Source organism: Enhydra lutris, unplaced genomic scaffold (genome assembly GCF_002288905.1).
Source record: "Enhydra lutris kenyoni isolate GAN:26980312 unplaced genomic scaffold, ASM228890v2 scaffoldscaffold2, whole genome shotgun sequence".
Lineage (NCBI taxonomy): Eukaryota > Metazoa > Chordata > Mammalia > Carnivora > Mustelidae > Enhydra > Enhydra lutris.
The window spans coordinates 67,017,954-67,040,181 of record NW_019154086.1 but is presented as its reverse complement, the minus strand read 5'-3'; positions in this window follow the sequence as shown (position 1 = coordinate 67,040,181).

Sequence of the window (22,228 nt, the reverse complement as noted above, 5' to 3'; positions counted from 1 at the left end):
GAGCATAAATGAATTACCCAGAGTGTGTTGGCAAAGAGATTTGAACTTAAGGACATGGGACAATCTGCACAGGTTGCCAATGGTTGTGAGTTGTGAGAATAGAAAAGAGAAATTTTTTTAAAAAAAATTCTTGCTGGTGTAATTTACATTGGACCACATGAGCACATTCCGGTCAACCCACTTCATAGACATGATCTCACTGGTCTCCCCAACTGGTCTCCCCAACATCCCTACAAGGAAATGAGGGGGACAAGTGTGACTCCACCCTTAGGCCAAAAGCCCCATCCTTCACTCCCACTTGTGGCTAGGAGTGGGTGGAACACATTTATACAGAAGAACAAATTACCATCTTCCTTGTTTTCCGTCCCCTCAACATGTGGGTGAACAAGTTTGCCTTTCATTGCTCGAGGCCATACAATTCCCAAAACAACTTGTCTGAAAGGTTGGGGGCTGAGTCACTGGCCAGTGATAATTCTCAAACAACTGCTGGTTTGTTTCTCAATTATTGTTTGGCCTTGCTGACTTGGATTCAATACACCATGTAATGTAATTGGCTGGGATGAAATTTTCCTCATTGACCTAGAGGAGGTTTTTGGTTTTTGTTTTGTTTTGTTTTGTTTTTTCTGAAAAGTAGCTCCTTAATATTTTGTTGTTGTTGTTGTTATTTTATAATGTTATTTATAATAACATTATTATATTATATATAATATATAATTATATATTATATTTTATATATTATATTTATATAAATTATATAATTATATTATATTTTATATTATATTATTATATATAATAATATAATTATATTATATTATTATATATATAATATATATTATATATATAATATAATATATATATTATATTATATTGTATATAACATTGTTATATTGTTATATTAGTTTCAGGCGTACAACAGAGTGATTCAACATCTCTCTATGTTATGCTATGCTCACCACAAGTGTAGCTACCATCTGTCACCGGGCAACACTATTACAATATCATTGACTTGATTCCCTGTGCTGTACCTTTTACTCCCATGACTTATTCATTCCACTGAAAGGGAAGACAATAGTGAATTTGGAAGGTGGGACACTTTACACTTTTGCCCAAGAGGATATGTTGATAGCCCTATGCTTATCTAGAAGATGAGATTTAAAACCAGAAAGTAAATATATTGGGCGTCCAGAAGTTCTCCCAAATGACAGACTTGGTCTCCATTTTTCTGTTGTTGGGGTTTCTTTCTGTAACTCTATCACCATTCAAAACCTCACTCTCTTTACGGGTGATTTAAAAAAAAAAAATCTGTGGCAGAATTATTCAAATTCTCCATCAAAACCTTTACTAGTAATTGTAATTTTGAGGAAAGGTCATTGAGAAAGAGAAGAGCATACCAAAAATATATATATATTGGATAGTATTTTTCACATTGGGAAATACAAGTTAATTTATTCAAAAACCAACTCCTTAGGATTCATGTTTGATCTCTTACTTAAAAATATGTTTAGATTCTTCTTTTTCCCACTACAAATAAAAATGTCCCAAATATTGAGGAATGAAAAGTACAAAAGATCATTTTTCATATAAATGTTGACACTCATACTCACTGTACCAACATATGGCTATGTCTTACAGATATAGAACTCAGCAGCATAGAGCAGTTTTCTGAGATGAGCACCATATGTGATATAATAATGCATTATTTCACTAAAGCTTTCAAAGCTTAAGAAAATAGCCTGAGGAATAAGGCTGCTCCTTTCTGAGCCAAGGTTGCAATCTTCTAAGTCCAAGACATGCTTGAAAACGGTCATTAGGTAATTGTAAAAGCCAAGGGAAATCAGTTTAAGAATATGAAATAATACTACTACTGACTGCCCTTTTCTGTGTTCAATCCAGATGGAAGCTGGGCACGTGGGAAGTGACATTTGTAGAACAGCAAAGAAAAAGAGAAGGAGCAACCTTCCTATCTATGCTCTCTTTGTAGGGATTTATTACTATCTGCTCTTTCTAATGCCCAGAAAATGGGACTATTTTATCTGTTCAGTAGGTTATGGAAATTCTCCCTCTGTCTTTTTATGGCATAGTTTTATTTTATTGTTAGGAAATTTCATTTCACATATCAATAGTAGCCTATTAGCTTATTCAAGTCAACAACATGAAAAGGACATCTTGGTATCAAATAAAGAGCCTTCAGTGGAAGAATAGTTCACTTTCACTAACTTGGTGTATGACCTTGAGCAAGTCACTTAACATCTCTAAGCCTTGCTTGACTGTGTCAAATGAGAAAGATGAAAAAAATTATCTCCCCCGGTCTTTCCAGAATTGTTCTATTCTATTCACAAATCAGTTTCTGTTTGCAGAAAGGGTTCAATCCGTTTCTGGCACAGCAATGACCAAGTTAGAATCTCTATTTGGGATAGTGAGAAAAATAGTCCAACACATTTACAAGATGAATTACTGTGGCCAAAAGATACATAAATATGGATTGAGTCTATTTTTAATATCCAGAGAAATTTCCATCTCTGAATTACATCATTAGCAACTGTTACTTCACCTATCCCTGGCTGAGATTTTCCAGTAACACCAGGTCAGCAATTGTAGACTCTATTTTCTATGAAAAATCTGTATTTTCCATCTGCAAAATTTTCATACCAATGGTCTTGTTCCTTAAGGGTCCAATGGAGACTGAAAGATTAGAGGGAGAGAAAAAACAAGGTTTTTGTAGAAAGAGTTTCTCACTTGGGAGTGTATTTAGTCCAGAAACAAAAACTCTGAAGTGTGGCTGGCTTGGTAAAAGTCATCAAGAATATGAAGGACCAGCTGCTCTATATTTCGTCAGAGACTAGAACCTGAGGAAACTGCTTCCAATTACAGCAGAAGGCCGTGCTTTGAGTTGGACCCAAAGAATTTCCTGGTTAGGTCTCTGAAATAAGTCATTAGGGAGATTTTCATCACCCTCAAGGATATCTTGAGACTTGGGACAGCTATCACCAAATGTTAGTCCATGTGTGTTCAGGGCTCCTATATTCAGCCTCTATACCAAGCACATTGTTTTTGCTATCTACTTTTTTTTCCTATTATTTATTTTTAAATTTAAATCCAATTAATTAACAGATAATGTATTATCGGTTACAGAGGTACAGGTCTGTGATTCATCAGTCTTATATATTTGCTATCTACTTTTATCAGCATGACAGCCCAGGAGAGAAATGTTACTGTTATTCTCACTTTATTGATGAGAAAACTACAGGGTTTTGGAGGTGGGGGGTTGTTTTTTGTTTTTTGGTAGCTAGCAAGCAGAGGCGCTGAGATTTTGAACCCAGAGCCAGCTCTGTTCACCGTTAGGTTCTAATGTCTCTCTGCAGTGGATTGACTCTCACCTACTTAGTTGCAGTTTTATTGGGAATAACAAAACGAAGCTACTGGATTTGACCAAATGTAGGAACACCTTTTATACAAAGAAATAGAACCTGATGTTCTTCATCTCTACCAATTCCAAAATCACTGCAAATTTAGTGGCTTGGAGTTGTATAAAGACCACAGAACATGATAATTTACTAGCTTTGTGACCTCAGGCATGTCACTTAACCTCTCTAATGTTCAATTTCCTCTTTCTTTTTTTTTTAAGATTTTTTTTTAAGATTTTATTTATTTATTTGAGAGAGAGACAGTGAGAGAGAGCATGAGCTAGGAGAAGGTCAGAGAAAGAAGCAGATTCCCCGTGGATCTGGGAGCCCGATGTGGGACTCCATCCTGGGACTCCGGGATCATGACCTGAGCCGAAGGCAGTCGTCCAACCAACTGAGCCACCCAGGCGTCCCTTTTTTAAAGATTTTTAAAAATTCATCTATTTGTCAGAGAGAGAGAGTATACAAGCAGAGGGTGTGGCAGGCAGAGGGAGAAACAGACTCCCCACCAAGCAAGGAGCCTAATTCAGGACTCAATCTCAAGACTTGGATCATGACTTGGACCAAAAACAGATGCTTAACTGACTGAGCCACTCAAGGGTCCCCAGCTTTTTCTTTAACCTATTCAACACTATTTACTGAGTACCTACTTACATCAGAAATTCAATGGTGAATAAAATGTGGAAAATGAAAAAAATAAGAAGTACCCCCACTACATTGCTGTGTTTCCCATTCGGTCAGTGTGCCTTCCTTTCCCACTATCCCTCCTGCATGAGGGACTTATGTCATAGAAGGAAGAACTTCCTGACATTAAGTATTGTGAAGTATGCTTCTAAATATAGAAAGGGAGAATAAAGAATTGTTATCTTCTGAATGAAAGGTGCTTTTTCCAGAAAAAGTCCAGAGAGAAAAAACACCAGCAAGGGTTTACTTCCTTTCTCCTCTGTACTCTCAGAGAATGTTTTCATCTATTATAGTGTTTGTCATATTTAAATTATTCTTTTTCAGTCTTCCTCCCTCATGAGACTCTAAATTCTAGAAGACAAAGTCTATCCTTTGCTCCTTTCTGTATTTACCAAGATCATACCAAGCCCTGGGTCTGACACATCACGCACACATAAAATATTTGTTGAATGAATGAAGAGATAAGTAGGTAGATGGGTGGGTATTTGGATGGATGGATAGATAGATAGATGATAGATAGAGGTTCCCAATTAGAAAAATGAGAATAAAATCACAGGAGAGAAAATAAGAATTGAAACTTGCTTCACATGCTAAGACTAGTAGACCATTTGTAGTTTTTGCTTTATTTCAATGTATAACAGCTATACCTAAGCAAAATACATAGTGTCTTTCATGAGTGTTTGAAACTTCCAGAATTCCCTTCTCAGCAGTGTTTGGGGGGACAAGATAAATTCTAGTTTGTGAAAGGAGTGGGTGGTCCTACTGGGAAGCAGGTGGATGGGACTACATGATTTCTTCCAGCCTGAGAGCAGCAGTGACTCAGTAATTCCAAATGAATCCTCAGGAATCCTTCCAATCAAATGATTCTTTCCAGTTACTCAGACTGGGCCTTAAAAAGCTCACCTTGAAAGAACCCAAACATTTAACCCAATATTGTCATGTTGCAAAAATTGTTTTTACATCAGTGATTTCCCTAGGTGAGAGAAAGTGCTGTGAATGTGGGCAAGGAGAGGCTGTGACTTTGTCTCTAGGAGATCAAAACAGGCTGAAAAATTGAACATTTCATGAAACGAGGTTTGGAAGCCAAGATCTGAAATGAGCTAGTTTTTTCTTTTTAACTGAATTCATGAAGTAAACTCTTCAGAACAGTCAAACAGGTTGGAGTCCTGGGACCTCACGTCAGTGACATCAAATCTGAAATCCTCCAGTCTTCCTGCATTCACACAGGCCATTCAGCGGCAGACGATGCAAGCCAGGCATACCAACAGGGACCACACTTAGAATATGAATTTAGAAGAAGGACTCTCTTCTCAAGTTTAATCACTGGGTATCGAGTGCCTCCTGAGTGCCTGGGGCTTTACTAAACATTTTACATTTACTGTCTAGAACCCTAAAAACAATCCTAGAAGGTAGGGCTCATTATTCCCATTCTATCTGGAGAAATGAGGCTTCAGAAAGGTTATACAAACTGCCCAGTGCTCCCCAGCTACCAAGTTAGAGTCAGGATTTAAATCCAGTGAATCTCTCTGCTTCCCTTCCTAAATTAGTTGGCAGATTGTTGGATTATTTACAGCATTTGAGCCTAAATGCTGTGAAAAGGTAGACCAGTAAACCCAAAGCTTTATTTGATGAGTTGTTGCTATTCTTTAATAAGAGTTTGTCATTTGGTTCAAACCAGTTGTACATCTTTTTCCTACTGAAATGGAGAGTTGTCGAGCCTCAATAACCCATTTCCCGCTGCTATTTGCAAATTGTCAGTATTGTTTTACGATAGAATCATTTCTTAACATAGAGTTGTGTGTTTGCTTTATAATGTCTGAATTTGGCACCTTGTAGAATAATTTTCTGAACGGGAATTTTGCTTCCATTACCTAATTGCAAAAAGTTGCCAAAATTTTAAAAGGCTCTGGGAAGGGGAGGCAATACAAAAATTCAAGTGACCTCAAGGTCTCCCTCTTAAAAGAAATGGAAATATTTTTGGACTGGATCTTCATCCTATTTGTTGGTATAACTACAGCTGGAAAGGGAGAAGAAAAGGCAGTATTTTTCTCCCCACTTTCTCCAGTGACACCTCTGGCTGAATTATGCTCTTCATAAAGAGAATATTTCCGGGTAATTTGCAAATTTTACCATCTTCTAAAAAAAATGTTAATGTACTCATTTAATGCCTCACTCTGAGGAAAAAATAAATTTATTCTTAATGTAATAAAGACTCTGAGGGAAAAAATGCCAACCAACTAAAGTGAAAGCTCAGGGAGTAAGAAGACAAATGTGAGTAATGCAAAGTATGGCATCAAAAGCTGATGGACAGAGATACTGTTCACACTGTCTTGCTATCATCAAAAGAACTGAGAGGAAAGAATCAGAATTTGCATACCCTTGGTGTGCCCAAAACATGAATATCCTCCAAATGCCACACATTTCAGCCTTTTAGTTTGGATTTTATTTTATATAGATAACAATGAAATAATATTAAGTTAATCACATTCTATTGGATAATAAAATTAGTATGTTATTATTTCATCCTCACTAATCTGTCTTTCTCAGTTTCCTAATGAACTTAAAAATTTGCCAAATACAAATGTGTCAGTGAGAGGAAAAGAAATGAGACAAACCCTTCCCTGTACAGTCTATGACATACCTTATGCCCATTGTGCATTTTTCTCCCCTTTTCTCTATGTTGTAGAATTTTAGAGTTTTCTTAAAAATTTTCCTGTATTGGTTTTCTATTTATAATTCTTCTGATGGCTTTCCACCAAGAATAAAAGATTTTGCCCTGATTACTAAATGCCTATGGCCAAGTCATGTTGACTTTGCTTATTTAAGTCTGTAATATCGTCACAAATTAAATAGGTACTTAGTAAGAGTGCTAATTCATCCACCAGAGCAGTTTTCTGTGACTAAAAAAATGTGGCTGTAAGGGTCAGGCTACCTTACCCATGTGAGGTACTCAGCTGGGGAATTGAAAACAGTCTCAATCATAGAAGTGTTTTTGGTTTTGTCTCTTTTGTTTTCAATTTCCATAAAAGAGTTTTACTTCTAATAAACATCTTAATATCCTTCTTCTTCATCAAATGCTGGGGCAGAAATCCCCCAAAGGTTGCTACTTTTAAAAATTTCACAACCTCGCTTCATTAGAACTAATCTTGTAGCCCTAAATTGATCCTACAATTTCCCAGAAAAGGCAAAAAACATTTAAAGAACATGTTGCATCTTTAAAGCAATAGTAGAATGAAGGGTTATGTATTTTACCAAAGACCTGCACTGAGCTTTTAATAGAATTACCACAATACCATATAATATTAGTGATAAACCTTTGGTATTTGGTATAAGATGTTTTAAAGCATATGAAAATGAAGAAAGAGAACAATTAAGGAGCTGATCATTTATTTCACTTTCATGTTGGTTTATTTAATAGGTTTCAGAGATGTAAGTCTATAAAATGGTCCACAAATTAAGAAGCAGAGGAGCCTGGGGAAAGGATTGTACTAAAGCCAGAAGCCAGAGAAATATTTTCTTCCCCTAGCCTAAGAACAGTGAAGTTTCAAGAGGAGACCTCCGAAGGTACAGAGACAGAGAAATAGAGTCTTAAAAGCAGGAGAACATTAGAGGCCAGCTGTCTGGGCCACATAGTGGGGCTTTCCTGTCCTGAATGTTCAGTGTGACCATCACAATGACCTTGGCTGAGCTCTAGACCTGTTCCTTTCTGCACGTCCAAATGCCTATGCAGGAAAGCTTGAGTTAGCTTGAGTCTATCCACCAGCCTTTACACCCCCCAGCATATCTTCATCTGTATGATCATCGATGTTGATGCAAAACCCCAAAGTGCCTCCCATACCCTTAGAGAAAAATGTCCCAAATAACTATCGGTTTAACTGCATTTTGTGTTCTAATACACTACAAATCTGAAATCTGACCTTCCTGTTTCCCTTTTCTCAGGACCCTTGTGGTTAGCTTGGGCCCATCCAGACAATTCAAGATAATCTTCCCATCTCAAGATCCTTAACTTAATCACATCTGCAGAATCCTTTTTGCTATGTGAAATAATACATTCCCAGGCCCCAGGGATTAAGTCATGGACATTTTGAGGGTCCAGTATCCAGCATACCACAGATAGTTTATTGTGTTATCATTACTTTTTCCCTGAAGGAAAAGAGTGCATTGAAGCATTAAAAATTTGGTCAAATACATCAAGTGAGCCTGTGATTGAGCTCTGCAGTCATTATGCCGAGTTGTTCCTGCCCTGTCAGTCTAGCCTAAGTTCTCTCACCCTTAACACTATTGACATTTAGGGCTAGATAGTTCTTTGTCGTGGGTGGCTGTCCCATTCATTCTGGGAGTTTTAGAAACACCCGTGGCGTTTACCCACTAGACGCCAGGAGCTCTGCCCCCACAGTTGTGACAGCCAAAAATGTGTTCCTATATCACTCAGTGTAGCCTGGGTGGAAAAGTATTCTCAGTAGAGAAGTATTCATCTAACAGAAAGCAGCCAAATTATTGTAATGGTCTCTTTGACTCACAGAACTCACAGAAGGCAAAAGATCTGATGGCATTTTTTTATATTGATTTATTCATTCTGGAAAGCATGAGCAGGGGTTGTGGGAGCAGAGGGAGAGGGAAAGAAGCAGACTTCCCGCTGAGCACAGAGCCCAAAACAGGCTTGATCTCAGGAGATCACAACCTGAGCCAAAACCAAGAGTCCTACACTTAACTGACTGAGGCACCCAGGTGCCCCAAAAGATCAGGTGGGGCATTAATTGATGGTCAGTCTTAAGGGGCCAAATGTGGGTTATTTATCTCAGCACTGTAAGCTAAATTTACCACTTATTTTATTTGTCCCAAAGATAAAAACTCAGAGTTAAGTCTTATTCATTGGCCCCAACCCATCTATGTAATGTGTCCAGTGTAGGTTGTGTATGAAGCTTTCAATTCTTTGGCAATCAGGCTGAGAGTGGCATCTCACTATGCTCTGTCTTCCAAAAGTTGTGAGCCCTTCAGTGGTAGAAACCGTGTCTTGTTATGCTTCTTTCCATGGACCATAATCTCCTCAACCTACATCCAGGAACCTTTTCATTATAGTAGGGTGCTCCTCAAACACAGGGATGTTGGTTTTTCTAGAAGGATACAGGCCAGGCCCTAGAATTTGCATCTTGGCTAATTCCCCAGGCATTGGTCCCCAAGCTTTAACCATTTGTACTCCCCCTTCACAATTTCTTTTTGCCATTTTTTACTTGGCATTTGTCTTCAAATCTATGTATGTTTTTCAAACATAAATTCTACTTTAGCGATTGTATATATTAAATCATGTTTCAGAATGCTATTATAATTTTTCTAAAATGCATTAAATTAAATATGTAACTATAAAATATTTCTTGTTTGTCCGTGTGCCATTTAAAAGAAGCTCACTGTTAGATACACGTATGATACTTCAAGACATATTGCAGTAATGGACAATCAGGTAGGTGAAGGGGATTAAGAGGTATAATCTTGCAGTAATAAAATAAATAAGACAAGGGGATATAATGTACAGCATAGAGAATATAGTCAATAATATTGTAACTTTTTGTATGGTGATGGATGGTAACTAGGCTTATTATAATGATCATTTCATAATGTGTACTTATAAATGTATACTTATAAAAACTCTGCTGTACACCTAAAACTAATAAAATATTGTATGTCAGTTATTATTCAATAAAAAAATACATTGTCCTGGGGACAACTAAATTCAGCAAAAGCAGACATTTATTTCTAATTCTAAAGATGTTTTCCCATCTGTTCAACTTCCTCACAAGTGAGGAAACATCAAAGTACAACAAACCATACTGCTCACAGAGAGATGGTGTAAGTTCTCACAATGGAGGGAAAAGTTCAGGCTACTATTTACACTGTTTCTTAAAAATCTTCCTTCTCATTTTTCTTTAAAATATGTAATAGTTAAAATATATGCCCTTAAAAAGCAGTATTACCAAGTTGTTTGTCCCAATATATTTAATGTAAGATATTAGCCAGATAACCACAGAAAAAGCAAACTAAAAAAAAAAAAAAAAAAAAAATTGGGAAAAGTAATCCAGATCAGTGTTTCCCAAAGTGCATCTCATAGAAGAGTAGTTCTACAAAATCTTAATAGACATTACATGAAAAAAAAAAAAATAGGGGGGAAGTTTGGGGGAGATCTACAGTCATATAATTTTGGGAAATTCTTTTAAACAAAATGAAAACAACTTTTTTATTGCAAGACTTCTCAGAGATTTTCATATTCTAATGTGCTTTGTGAAACTTAAGAGAAGTGTGTATTAAACAGTCCTAAATTTACTTAATGACAAAATCCTTTTTTATTTCTTGGGGCTAGTGTTCTAAGGAATGTATTTTGGGAAATGCTGATCTATCTAGATTAGAGAAAATTTTATTTTCCTGAGATGAAGAAGAACAAACTTTAGGGTAATGGATATTTAAAATAGCATGCTATCTTATTTTTCTAAAGTATATAGAAGTGCAGACTATCTTTCCTGGATTAGTTTTGTTAATCACTACCTTGCGCCCCCAAGGACTCAGAAGACCTTTATTGGATATTAATGATAAATGAACATAAAAGGCAACATGGAAATTCTCTTACTGGCTATAGCATGGTTTATATTGGCTACTTCTTTGCTTTGAGAAGTAATTAACTTCTTTTTATCTTAACACATAAAGCTCCACAAAATATGAGCCTGACCATCTAAAAACCCTTGCTGCTCTTGAGTGGCACAGTTGGTTGAGCATCCAGCTCTTGGTTTTGGCTCTGATCATATCTCAGGGTGCTGGGATAGAGCCCTGAACTGGGCTCCCTGCTCAGGGTGGCGTCTGCTTGGGGTTCTTTCTCCTCCCGGTGCTCCTCCTGCTTGTGGGCTCACATATGTGCATGGTCTTTCTTTCTCTCTCTCAAATAAATAAATTAATTAAAAAAAAAAAAACACTTGGGGTGCCTGGGTGGCTTAGTCTTTAAGCGTCTGCCTTTGACCTGAGCCTCAGATCGTGATCCCAGGATCCTGGGGTCAAGGCCGGCATCGGGCTTCCTTCTTGGTGGGAAGCCTGCTTCCCTTTCCCACTTCCCCTGCTTGCATTCTCTCTCTCACTGTGTCTCTCTGTGTCAAATAAATAAATAAAGTCTTTAAAAAAAAAAAAACTTTGCTGAAGCTGATATCGCCTGAATAGCATTAATGGACAGCGGTTAAAATTCATGGAATTAAAAAAAAAATTCATGGAATCAGCAAATAGTAATTTTCCTTAGCAGACTCTTACTTTCTCTCCATGCACAGTGTATAAACATGCAAGTGTCATTCTAAATGAAGATTAAGTCCATGAATTGAAAATTAGTTAATTTGTCAAATTTAATATTTCTAGCCACTGCTACACAGGGTTTGACATGATACTGAAAGTGAATGAGATAATGTGGACAAAACACTAAGCCCAGAGTGGCTCCTAAGAAATCTGAAGCCACCAAATATTGTCACCTAGAGTGTTAGCATGGGGAAGGATCTCAGAGATGTAGACAGAGACATTGTCATCAAATTGCTACTGCTAATATCAGGAATTCTTGTACAGGGTGCACCACTCAATTATTGTGTGAGTTTGGGAAAATCACTTTGCCTGTGTAGGACCCGAATGAGAAGGCTGGGGGGGAAAGTTCATCTAGCACCTTGCTCCTCAAACTGTGGTGCCTGGTCCAGTGGCATTAACATCACCTGGGATCTTGTTAAAACGTAGAAACTCGGGCTTCACCCCAGATCTACTGAGTCAGAATCTGCATTTTAACAAGATCCCCGGATGAACTAGTAACACTGGTTTTCTAACACTGTTCCTAGCACCTCAAATCACCCCTCTCTACCAACCCTCTCGACCACCCAACTACCCTCGAGGACAGGGAACCTAAGGGCAGAATCAGCAGAAGGGATTAATTTTTTAAAAAGCTCTGGTAAAACCCTCTCTTTAGACAGATAAGGAAACTGAGGCCCAGAGAAGTAAAGCAGATTTCCTGAAACCACACAGTCAATTAGTAACAGAATGCAGATTTTATTATTAGCTTTTCCAGTGTAGTTAATTGTATTGCTTCACAAAAAGGTTACTAAAATGGTGGGATTAAATTGCCAAGTGTCAATGTTACAACAAAGGAACAGGAGTGCTTTTCTTCTCTCAGAAAAAAACTTCTTTTTTCAAGTTTAAAAATGACTGCTTTTTAATGAAATTATGTTATTCCTGGAGGTACTTAGAGAAGAATCAAGTTACAGGGTGTCTCATTTCTCTTCCAGGCAGTAGAAAGGCCTCTATACTCAGGCCAGACACTCGCCCCTTTCCTCCCTCTCTCAACACCCACTCAACCCTCCCACGCACCTGCACGTGCACACACACACACACACACACACACAAATACCCCACAATGATGACATATAATTCAATTATGAATAACTACAGAAACCACATGAGCCCTGATCCAGCATGCTCACAAGTCCAGTTTTAGTGAATAACCTCTTAGAAACCAGCAACCTTGTCTGAAACAACTGAAACCTCTGTGGCTTGAAAACCAAATGGATCTCAAATAACCACGAGAAATGGATGAGAATATTATGGTTACGTTTAAACAAATTTCACTAATTGAACACTGAGTTATACAGTAGTCCTCCCCCCCTTACCTAAGACCTCCAGAGGATGCCCGAAACCAAACAGTCTCTCGGTCTCTCAAATCCTTTATATGTATATACCATGTTTCTTCCTATACAGACACACACATGATAAAGTTTAATTTATAAATTAGGTACAGTAAAAGATTAATAAGAATAACCAATAATAAAATAGAACAATTTTAATAATATTCTATAATAGAAGTTATGTGAATGTGGTCTCTCTCTCTCAAAGATCTTATCGTACTGTACTCACCCTTCTTGGGAGGACATGAGATGATAAAATGCCTACATGATGAGACCGAGAGAGGTGGATGACATAGGCATGGTGACGTAGTGTTAGGTTACTGCTGACTTCTCACAATATGTCAGAGGAGGATCATCTGCTTCTCAATGGTGGATAACTATGAGTATGGGAAGAGAAACTGTGGAGAAGGGCAGACTACTGTAATGGGCATTTGTATGTGCCCCAGAGACAAATGTCTCTTTCCACCTTGGGGCGATCTTTTCTCTTCTGTTTTGTTCCCACTCCTCTCTTCATTATTCTCAGAGTGGTGGCCTGGAAACAAAGGATCTTAGACTGCCAAAGCCAGGAAGAATAATAAAAACCATTTGAATGAACAATTGAGCATACTGTATTTGGCCTTAGTAATACTGTCAGATACTTTCTTTAATTTGCCTCCAGACTATTCTGGGTTTTGCCTGGAATTAAAGTCCCAGGAACTATATTTAAAACAAAGCAGGGGGGCACCTGGATGGCTCAGTCATTAAGCATCTGCCTTCTGCTCCGGTCATGATTCCAGGATCCTGGGATTAAACCCCATGTTGGGCTCCCTGCTCAGCAGTGAGTCTGTTTCCCCCCATGCTCATGGTCTCTTTCCCTCTCCTCCCTTTCTCTCTCGGTCTCTCTCTCAAATAAATAAATAAAAATCTTTTTTAAAAAATGGGAAAAATAATTACATGGTGCCATGTTTACCCTTTGAAAACGATTTTTTCATTTCCTTCTCCTTCATACCATTATATCATCTGGGAAATGTCGAACCAAATGTGTCAAACCAAAAGTTAATTTCAGTATTTCTTTCATGTTTGATAAATCATAAATATCCTTCTCACTCTTCAATTCTTTACTCTCTATAAATCTTTGTAAGCATGGGGGATTCTTGTTCTTCATCTCTTTTTCTTATATAAAATTGTGAGGTTTTTGATAGACCTGCAGCAATGAGCATGACAAGATTAGGTCACTAACAAGGTGTAGCCAAATAATACAAATATCTAGCATATGGACAGGAAGCAAGGAATAGATCATAATGCATACTCCCTCTTTTCAAGAAATTTTTGTCTACTGGCAGAAATAAAAACTGCAGTGGATTTTAATAAAAGATGTTAGGGGATATAATTAACATCCTCTTTAACCAAATTATATATTTGTCTCCTTTTTTGTAGTAATTATTGGGGTGTACATCTTAAACTAGAATACATCCAAAAATAAACAAATTTTCATTTCCAAGATTCTATAGAAGTCAACTCAATAGAAATGTGAGAGTCATATGTGTAATTAAAAGTTTTCTTACAACCACATTTAAAAAATAAAGTGAAACAGGTAAAATTAGTTTTGGTAATATATTTTATTTAACTCAATATGTCTAAGATATTATCATTTCAACATGTAATCAGAATTAAAAATTACTAATGGGGTGTTTCACATTAGTCATGGTAGCCTTGACATAGCATGCTAATCTTACAAGATTAGAGGGAGAAAATTGTTATAATTTAAAAAAAAAAAAAAAACAATGTAGGATTTTTAAGCTTGCCCTCCTGCCTGACACATGAGAATCACTCAATACTTGTTAAAAGAATTTAAAAAACAAATTAAGGAGCATCAGCGAGATCAATATAAATTATAGGCAAAGATCTTTTTTCATTAACAATATACCTAGAATTCTAAATATTACTTATCCTAATGTCTGAATTGGGGGGGGGGGGAAGCAGAGCGATTCAATGTATCACAATTTTCAACTTCAATTGGATATTTTAAAATAACTTCCTCCAAATGTCAAGATTAACAAGATATAAAGCTTGTCTGGGTCCCCCCACCCCAGGGTTAGGAAGGATCTGCTAAGGACAACTACATGAGAAGCCTGGACCAAGGAGTAAATTTCTGAGAGTTGAGATACTTCCACCCAGAGCACCCAAGGGCAGCTCAGTCAGGGAGAAACCCTGAGACATGGTCAAAGGTGGAACCAAAACAGGTCTAAGTGAACATCTGAATGTCTGAGAAGACAGACAGAGAGCACAATGTCTGGAAGGGTTGGGAGCCTGTTTGCATGTAGCCAGTGGCTCACCAGAGACTAGAACTGCTAGGTCCCTCTGCACAGACACCCAGAAGTCTCTCCTCAGGCCCCAGGGTGACAGGGTTACTGCACCATCATATCAGAAATGAACACCAGCCATGCTCACACCAGATTATGACTACCAGACCTTAAGGTTGTAACCAAGGTAAAAACAGGAGTATTTACTTTGGAATTCCTGTGACAGATTTTGGCATAACTGATTCAGAGCTGTTCTGTCATACTTCATCATCTTCCTCTCTGACCCACTTTTTTCTTGAGTTTTTTTCATTTAAGAAATTTCCTATATAGTAATTTAGTCAGTTTGCCATTCACCTGAAATATACAAAGATATGAAATCACGTATAAAAATCTGCAGGCCTATTTGAAGTTTGAAATATTTCCTGTCAACCCCATGAGAAATTAAAGGATGATTACATCTGTTAATAAACTTTATAGGTTTATGTCTCAGAATTAAATTAGTCAGATTAGAAAGTTAAAAGGAAAATAACCAAATTGTTTAAAATGCTGGCATTACCTAAAAAGATCAGGGAAGCTGAGATAAAAGCATGTTTTAGGGAGTTTACTGGAAATACTTTGGCACAAGAGAGGTGGTTTGAGAATCTTTCAGCACCTAGGAGTGACTCTAGCTTGAAAAATACACAATTCTAACAATGAGGGTTATAAATTCTCACTGACAACAGAAAAAGGAGCCTGGAGATACTCAGGAGTCATGTACTGCTTACATCTAGAAGGCCAGTTTCTTTGGAAAGATTTGTGAATACACATCTGTGCATTTCTTCACTTCCTAACATACAATCCTCTTCATACCAAACTATATTTTCCTCCATAGTGATACCACTACTGCTATCTGGCCAGCAAAAAATACAAATATTAGTATAGAGGAAATACCAGAGTTGGTCATAGAAAAGGATCTAGAGTAAAGCATTCAATAGTCATTTATTCAAAAAAGAAATCTGATAAGATCTGACTCTGTCATCAGTAGGCTTTACTGTTATGAAAGATGCCAAAATAACATAGAACTGGCCTACCCCTGACAGTGACTAAATGGCTCAGACGCTTGAGCATCCAGCTCTTGGTTTCTGCTCAGGTCATGATCTCAGGGTCATGATCTCAGGGTTGTGGGATCAAGCCCCTTCAGACTCCACACTCAGTGAAGAGTCTGCTTAAAATTCTCTCTCCCTCTTCCTCTGCCCCTCCCCACCACTCTTTCTCTCTCTCTCTCTCTCTGTCTCAAATAAATAAATCAATCTTAAAAAAAAAACAAAAAACACCAAAACTGACCTACCCTTAGGAACTTATAGTCCAGTTGGGAGAGAGAAAACAGCTACAAGCTAAAGCACTCCATTAAACAAACCTCAGTTTCCATTACATCGCTTTGTTTTATTGTCACTATGTGAAGCTGCCTTATATATTTATTTATTGTATCTTTATTTGTTGCTTATGATGTATCTCTCCCATCAGAATGTAAGCTTCATGTGGAGAGGGACACAGTCTGTGTTCCCAGGGCCTGGAAACAGAACATTAGTTGGATGAGTGTATCAACAATGAATGAAACAGACCACCTGCAGCTGTATATCATTAAGTACTTGATGAGTGATAAGGACAATAAGAGCTCCAAGCATTTAGCTTAAGAATAGAATGAGGGGGACTTCTGGGTGGCTCAGTTGGTTAAGCGGCTGCCTTCAGCTCAGGTCATGATCCCAGCGTCCTGGGATGGAGTCCCACGTCGGGCTCCGTGTTCAGCAGGGAGCCTGCTTCTCCCTCTGCCTCTGCCTGCCTCTCTGTCTGCCTGTGCTCACTCTATCTGACAAATAAATAAATAAAATCTTTAAAAAAAAAAAAAAAGAATAGAATGAGGGCACCTGGGTGGCTCACTTGGTTGAGCAACTGCCTTCAGCTCAGGTCATGATCCCGGACTTCCAGGATCGAGTCCCGTATGGGGCTCCCAGCTCCTTGGGGAGTCTGCTTCTCCCTCTGACCTTCTCCTCTCTCATGCTCTCTCTCATTCATTCTCCCTCAAATAAGTAAATAAAATCTTTAAAAAAAAAAAAAAGAATAGAATGAGATTTGATTGTCGAGGAAGGCTCCATAGAAGAGGGAAAAGCCTTTGAAGATGAATCCAATTTAAAGAAGTGGAGAAGGAGGACCATTGCCAAAGTGAGGTAGGAAGTTCAAAAGAGAAACAAGTACTACTGGCAGGATTGCTATAGGTAAGCTCCCGAATTTCTCCACGTGGTGACTGTTTGGTGTTAAAACCTCCCCTTGCTTCATCCCTCTGCTCTTTAAAAATGCCATTGTTTATATCACATATGCTCACAACTCTGTGGTCACCTAAGACTCCTGTTCACCCTTCATTACTGCCCTATAGGCAAGGAGTCCCCAAGTTCTAAAGAGACTACTCCAGCTGTCTCTCATTCATCTCTACCCTCTCCTCTACTCACACTGCCAATATCTTGACCAAGCCCTTGTTAGCATTTATTTGAACCAGTCTTCAAAACCCCGAATATTACTTTCTAAGACCTGATTGTTTGTCCCAGCTCTGTCTCTACCTGTGTGACACTGGATAGAGATCACCAGTCTATCTAAGACTTAGTCTTTTCATCTGTACAGAGAGGACCTGGTATACACTAGACCATCTCCATGGTCCCTTCTTATTCTCACACCTTAGAATTTTAGACTCCTTGGATATCTGTCCTCTGCAAACCCAGCACTGTGCTTTGGACAGAAGGAATGCACAAATTATTTAATAATTAATTAATTAATTAATTTAATTTCATGTCATTTTTCAGATACTGCTGAAAAATCATTTTAGAATTTCAAATCAAAGACCCTTTAAACATTACTTTCCTAGGCTTTATTTTACTTTCTCAAATATATTTTCACTCTAAGCACAGGGCTATCTCTATTCTAAAAAAAAACAGTTAGGTTTTCATTCTAAATAAAAAAAGTCAAGTAAAAAAAGTTTAAAAGTCTAATTTTTAAAAACCTGGTTATTTCTCTATTTTACATAAAAATTTCTCCCACATTCTCTGTTGCACATACACATGCACACACAAACATACACACACGTTCTTACTCCTTTTAAGTGTAGATTATAATCTAGTCATGATCAATATAGAGTCATGCTTATAATGTGTTAATGATTTTTGATTAAATAATTAGATGAATAAAAAAAATCAGAGCAATGCCTTTTAAACATTAATGTGAACATGAACTATCTCTGGGTGTCATTAAAAGACAGATACTGATGCACTTAGTCTGGGCTGAGGCCGCAGATGGCATTTCTGATGAGCTCCCAAGTGATATCGACACTGCTACACCAAGAACCAAGGTGCTAGCAACAAGGTGTGAGAACACGGGGACCCTTAGAGATCATCATACTAAACTTCCTCATTTCCACAGGAAAGTTGAGGCCTAGACTGGTGAAAGAGTGTGCCCCAGTCTCTCCAGCAAAAGGGAGCCAAGCACAGACGCACAGACACACAGACCTCCCACTGGGGCCATGTCCCCATGCTGCCAGTGCAGAGTGCCACCGTGCGCTGCTCTCCCATCTGACCCATGTGGTGTGAGAGGTTACACTCTTGCAAGACAGCATGTTTCTTACCACCTTCAATGGTGAGAGGAGATAAGTCCTCAAATCTCATCTTCTTCACTTACCAGCATTAACCTCCAACCCACCAAAGGCAGAATCAGAAGGAAAATTCTTAATTCTGCTAAATCAGCTGAGCTGCTTTTTCTCTATTTTTATCAAAAACTTGAGAGAAAAATATGACTTCTTGAATTGCCAGATTCCTTCTCAGACTGCTTCTGAATCCCATGACACTGTAACCTAAGGTATTTATGAAAACTTATGGCCACTTTCTTTCCCCCTCCTTATATAAAAAGTAGGGGGCTCTTGGGGAGTACAGTCGGTAAAGCGTCCGACTCTTGGTTTCAGCTCAGGTCTGATCTCAGTGTAGTGAGCTGGAACCCTGCTTTGGCTGTGCTCAGCCTAGAGTCTGGCTGAGTTTCTCTCTCCCTCCCCTTCTGCCCCCACCCCCACTCATGAGCTTTCCCTCTCTCTCAAATAAGTAAATCTTAAAAAACAAAAAACAAAAAAACCTCAGCTATCAACTTGCACTTAATTATGGAACTCTAAAGATCATTAATTTTAGCTCTGGAAGATCATTAGACATCATATCACATGCATGTGGGACTGAGGCCTTTAGCAGTGAAATAGTAATATTTCTTAATTAGAGGCAGGGTCAGAACTTCTAACTAAAAATCCTATGCTGTTTTCACTGTATCAGTTTTACAAGAAAGAATGAAAGTGTTAACTGGAGAGTGCTTTGGTGTTATTGGAGTCTATTACTGACCTCTGCCCTCCCATACCTGTTATTCGGAAGGAGTAAGCTTGTAAGTTAAGAATGAGGTGATCGAGGGCCAGGAATTCTCCCCAATAATGTCACTCAAAGTGCAGTGGGAAGATTTGCCTCTCTGCCTCCCCAGTTCTACCACATTCCAACAGCTTCTACCTTTAGGGATTCTGAGCATCAGGATAAGTATTACTCTGTCCCTACTGTCCTATCTTCAAATTCAAACATTCTGAGAGAGATGATATTTTAAATCACTAACAGCTAACTTTGAATTTGTTTACAGGGCAACTTCTTTCCAGGATGGGAGAAGTAAGCCTTGGTCTAAGTGACAGAAAGCTCAGTAAAGAGAGAAAAGTGCAGGGGCACCTGGGTGGCTCAGTGGGTTAAGCCTCTGCCTTTGGCTCAGGTCATGATCTCAGGGTCCTGAGATGGAGTCCTACATCAGGCTCTCTGCTCAGCAGGGACCCTGCTTCCGCACCCCCCTGCCTTCCTCTCTGCCTACTTGTGATCTCTTCTCTCTCTCTCTCTCAGTCAAATAAATAAAATCTTAGAAAAAGAAAGAGAGAGAAAAGTTCAGAAAAGAGAGATGAAGTATGCCGAACTTCACTGCTTCACTCTTGCGTAAGCCAGGACTTGACCATATTAAAACCCTGTTGACATGTCATAATATATGAGGCACAAAATCCACATAGATTCTAGTTGCCTCTAGTACTATAGCTAAGGACTGACTAGTGCCCAAAGAGAATGTATAGATCAGTAGTCATCTGCAATTGAATCAAGAATTTTTTTGGCAACTAACATTCCAGAGAAAATCCAGGGGAGATTGCAATTCGTGTGAGATAATTAATAAAGATGGTGATGACAGTGATGACAACAGGTACCCTCAGGTACGACAGGTACTATCCTGAGTGTATTCATTCATTCATTCATTCATTCATTCAATGCTCATTCAGTACTACTTTCTGTGTGTAAGGCATTGTTATGGATCCTGGGGATTTAGTGGCAAAAAAAAAAAAGTTCCTACCTTGATGAACCTTGTATTCTAATGGGAGGCAGATAATAAGCAAACAATTAGATGCACTACATGTCAGATGGTATAAAGTGCTATGGAGAAAGGAAAGGAAACAAGTGTTGTCAGGTGGAATTGCTTTATCTTTTTTTTAATTATTTGATTTGTTAGATAATGATAGGAAAGGAACAAACAATAGGCAAACATCCCAAGATTCCTAAATTTGGTTAGGTGCTTTTTTTTGGCCTTTTTAAAAATTTTTTTTTAATTAATTCATTTTATTTAAACTAAAAAAAAAAAAAAAATCACCCACTTCTCACACTTCCATCTCTTACAAACCACAATCTGTTCTCTGTATCTATGAGCTTGGTTTTTGTGTAGTTTTTGGATTTTACAGGTAAGAGAGAGCATATGGTATTTGTCTTTCTCTGATTTATTTCACTTAGTGTAATGCCCTCAACGTCCAACTGTGTTGTTGCAAATGGCAAGATTACATTCTTTTTTATGACTGAAATATATATGTATATTTTACATATATACATATATACATATACATATATGTACACATTCATATACATATGTATATGCATACATGCATAAAGGTATGTACATATATACAAATACATATGACTAATATATATACATACACACACATCATAAATTCTTTTTCCATTCATTCATTGATGAACATAAACACTGGTTCCATATCTTGGCTATTGTAAATAATGCTGCAATGAACATAGGAGTGCATATAGCTTTTTGAATTAGTATTTTCACTTTCTTCAAATAAATACCCAAAAGTGGAATTGCTAAATCACATGGTAGTTCATTTTTAACCTTTTGAAGAAACTCCGTATCATTTTCCACAGTGGTTACACCAATTTATATTCCCACCAACAGTGCAACAATTCCCTTTTGTCCACATCATCACCAACACTTGTTATTTCTTGTCTTTCTAATAATCGCCATTCTAACAAGTGTGAGGTGACCTCTCACTGTGGGTTTGATTTGCTTTTCTCTGATGATTAATGATATTGAGCATCTTTTCATGTATCTATTGGCCATTTGTATGTCTCCTTGGAAAAATGCCTATTCTGATCTTCTGCCCAGTTTTTAATCAGATTGTTTCTTGGCTATTGAGTTGCATGCAAATTTTTATATTTTGGATATTAGTCACTTATCAGATATATGATTTGCAAATATTTTCTCCCATTCAGTAGGTTGCCTTTTCATTTTACTGATGGTTTCCTTTGCTATGCAGAAGGTTTCTAGTGTGATGTCCCACTTATTAGTTTTTGCCTTTGTTACTTTTGCTTTTTGTGTCAGATTCAAAAAATCATCACCATGACCTATGTTAAGGAATTTACTTGCCTATGCTTTCTTCTAGAAATAGAACACAACAAATTTTTGTGTATTGATCTTGTATTTTGCAATTTTACCAAATTCATTTTTTTTAAGATTTTTTAAAATTTATTTGACAGAGGGAGAGAGTATAATGGGGGGGTGTGGCAGGCAGAGGGAGAGGGAGAAGCAGACTCCCCATGGAGCAAACTTATATGCAAAGTTTGATCCCACGACCCTGGGATCATGACCTGAGCCAAAGGCAGACACTTAACCAACTAAGCCACCTAGGCATACCACCAAATTCGTTTATTAGTTTTAATAGTTTTTTAATGGAGCCTTTAGGATTTTCTATATGAAAATATGCCACCTGTAAATAGTGACAGTTTTACTTCTTCCTATCCAATGTGGATTGCTTTTATTTCTT